Source organism: Sarcophilus harrisii, chromosome 1 (assembly GCF_902635505.1).
Source record: "Sarcophilus harrisii chromosome 1, mSarHar1.11, whole genome shotgun sequence".
NCBI classification, from domain to species: Eukaryota; Metazoa; Chordata; class Mammalia; order Dasyuromorphia; family Dasyuridae; genus Sarcophilus; species Sarcophilus harrisii.
The window spans coordinates 9,408,901-9,412,420 of NC_045426.1; the positions used below are offsets into that span (position 1 = coordinate 9,408,901).

Genomic DNA, 3,520 nt, shown 5'->3' on the forward strand with positions numbered 1-3,520 from the left:
GAATGAGTGCTCATTGTCTAGCACACAGTGGGAGCGGAATGAGTTACTCAAGCGGAGCAAATGTGCCATTGTCTAGCGACAGGGAGCTGAATGAGTGCTCATTGTCTAGCACACAGTGGGAGAAAAGGTTACTCCAGCGGAGCTGAATAATGCTATTGTGGCGGGAGCTGAATAAGTGTTTTGTAGCGAAGCGGAGCGGAATGAGTGTCATTGTTCAGCGACAGCGAGCAGAATGAGTGCTTACTCTCTAGCACACAGTAGGATTGGAATAAGTGCTTACCTTAGGCATACGGAATAAGTGCTTACTTCAGCGCATAGGAGGGAATAAGTGCACCACCAAGTGGAGCGGAATAAGTGCTTACTCTCTAGCACACAGTAGGATTGGAATAAGTGCTTACTCTAGCGCACAGTGGGAGCGGAATAAGTGCTTACCTTCACACAGAGGAGGGAATAATGCTCATTGTCTACGCAAGGGAGGGGAAAGGCTCAGTTAGCGCCAGTGGGAGCGGAATGAGTGCTCATTGTCTAGCGCACAGCGGGAGCGAATGAGGTTTCACACCACAGTGGGAGCGGAATAAGTGCTTACTCTCACAGTGGGAGCAGAATAAGTGCTCATTGTCTAGCGCACAGTGGGAGCTGAATGAGTGCTCATTGTCTAGCACACAGTGGGAGCAGAATAAGTGCTTACTCTCACAGCGGGAGCAGAATAAGTGCTCATTGTCTAGCGCACAGTGGGGGCGAAATGCTCATTTTGCAACAAAGTGGGAGCAGAATGTGCTTACTCTCACAAGGAGCTGAAAAGTCTCATTTGGGCCGGGGAGCTGAATAAGTGCTTTCATTTGGCGCCAAAGGGGAAAGCGGAATGAGTGCTCAGTCTGCCAACCGGCAGAATAGTCTTACTCTTAGCAACAGTAGGATTGAATAAGTGCCTCTGCACATGGGAGGGAATAAGGCTTACTCTAGCCACGTAGGAGTGGAATGGTTTACTTGGGAATGGGAGGGGAATAATGCTTCTAACACAGTGGATTGGAATAAATTTTTTGCCAAAGTGGGAGGGGTAATCATTTGGGTGGGATGGGAAAAGGTTATTGGCACAGTGGGGGCGGAATAAGTTACTTTTAGCACAAGTAGGATTGGAATAAGGTTACTTACCATGGGAGGGGGGGCACTTTTTGGGAGGGAATAAGTGTTATTAGCAAGTGGGAGGGAATAAAATTTTTCTACACTAAAGGGGAGGGAAAAAATTATCGGCCCAAGTGGGGGGAATAAGTTTACTTGGCCTTATGGGGGGAATAAGTTTTTAGGCACAGTGGGAGGGAATAAGTGTTTTTAGGGCCCAGGGGGGAATAAGTGCCCTCAGGCCCAAATGGAGGGAATAATGCATTGGCAAGTGGGCGGAATAAGTCCTCTAGGCACAGTGGGAGCGGAATAAGTGCTTACTCTAGCGCACAGTGGGAGCGGAATAAGTGCTTTTCTGCCAAGTGGGGGGAAAAGGTTTACCTAGCCAATGGGGGAAGCCGAATAATTACCTGCAACAGTGGGAGGAATAATCTTACTCTAGCCAATAAGTGGAATAATGCCTCTACCACAGTGGGAGGGAATAAGTCTTACTCTACACACATAGGAGGGAAAAGTGCTTACTCTGCCGGTGGGGGGAATAAGTCTTACCTCCACACAGTAGGAGGGAATAAGTGCTTACTCTAGCGCACAGTGGGGAGTGGAATGTGCTTACTCTGCCCAAATGGGAGGGAATATCACTCTGGCCAACATGGAGTGGAATGAGTGCTTACTCTAGCGCAGTGGGAGTGGAATAAGTGCTTACTCTCTGGCGCACAGTGGGAGGGGAATGAGTGCTTGGTAAATTGAAGAGGAAGAACCTGATCCCCAAGGAAGATACCAATGTCAATATTGTCTAAGGACTGAGAAATATTTAAAATGCATTTGGCCAAGACACCTACTTATCAAAGTCTGTTGGGAGTCACCCCTGAAATGACCCAGGTTGCCTTTTAAATTAAAAAGGAAAGTAAATTAATTAAATTTTAAAAAATTAAAAAAGGTTTTAAAATAGAAACCACATCCTGTATTTGTATTTGAGCGTCTTTCTTTAGAGTCCCCTTTGGAGCCTACAGCTTTTAGAAAGCTCTGGGCTTTGGCATGAATTCTAATTTGGGGGTGATTGGGTTGCCCTGTGTGTTCCCCAGGACTGGACTCTGACCCAATGCCCTTATGGCAGAGACACCACTAAAAGGGGAACAGCAGAGAGCTTTCGGGATTGAGTCCCTGAAAGGGCAGCAGCCAAATCTGGAAGGATTCAAAGGGCAGGAAGCTCCTCACAGCACTTGAGGACTTGCAGATAAATGGATCATTCACTTCTGGGCCTGGAGAAGTTCTTCTGTTCCTTCTGCCTCCCACTGACACAGGCACAAGTGCCGGATCAGTATCATCTGATGTGTCAACACACACCTTTAATGCGAAGTTAAGGAGCGCTCATTGACCTGGCAGTTCGTGCCTGAGCTTGTAGTCTTGAGTGTTTACTGAGCAGAACCCTGTATAGAGTCTCCCTTTGTAGGCACTTTTCTTTTTTCCCCATTTTAATCATGCACTCATTGACATATTCAAGACACTCATTGACCCTGTTATTGGGGTGGGGGTGGGATTGGGAGATCAATAATGGGCTAGTTCTCAGCGGGGGGGGGTAGTGTTTGCTCTGCTCAGATAACTAATAGATATGAGAGAAACGGTAGTTAACTTAAAATGGGAAGAAGGGAACAAAACCTGCAGAATTTAGAGGAAAAGAAAAATCTTGTTCTCTTTTGCTAAGAAAACTTAAGACTGCCAGAACTTATTCTTCAAAGAAACTGTCAATTCAGCAGGAGAGCAATGAGTATTGTAGCAAATCATTTGCACCCGTTGTTTCAGTATTTTTACACTAAGTAGTGATAACCCGGTAATATTGTCTCCATCCATTACCTGGCCTCCCGCAGGTAGGAATTCTCACATCAATCTCACCTTAAACTATACAAGTCAAACTAACACGCTGGTAATAAAAAAGACAACCCAGCATTGAGAAGCTGCCTTTGTTGCTTAACAGTTCATTTGCCACCCGAACTGTAGAGGGCAAGTTCATTTTGCCAAGTCAACAACTTTAGGATATTTGGGGGTTCAGTAAGTCAAAGGGAAAGAACAAAAGAGATCCTGAGTTTTTACTGTCCATGGGTATCTGAAAATACTAGGAAACGACCTAGAAGTTTCCTGCTAGAAATACATTCATTGATTCAGAAAAAGGCATCAGAAAGAGTCTGGCCTGTTGCCTCATGTGATTTCACGGCTTTAGAAAGGCTACTTTGCTGAAATGCACAATTATCAGCTGGCTATAAAACAAAAGACACCGCATTGTTCTTAGGGTGCTTCTCATTATTTTGGAAAGATTTCATTTTTTCAAAAGAATCAAGCCTCTAGTGTACTCATTTGCTCGAAGGGCCTAGGGTTGTAATAGGAGGCTGAAAGCAGAGGGCCAAGG

The 3,520-nt window shown here is 45.5% G+C and overlaps 1 long non-coding RNA gene across 2 annotated transcripts; it reads right to left on the reverse strand.

Annotated features, from left to right (window-relative positions):
• Positions 1–344: 344 nt before the first annotated feature.
• On the reverse strand, positions 345–1,715 carry LOC116422444. Of its 2 annotated transcripts, none has more exons than XR_004233097.1 (2): positions 1,700–1,715; positions 345–432 (listed from the first exon to the last, which is right to left on the reverse strand). It is a non-coding gene; the product is annotated as an uncharacterized LOC116422444 (long non-coding RNA). The 2 variants fall into 2 exon arrangements; XR_004233092.1 differs by lacking the exon at positions 1,700–1,715 and adding an exon at positions 1,441–1,464.
• Positions 1,716–3,520: the final 1,805 nt, after the last annotated feature.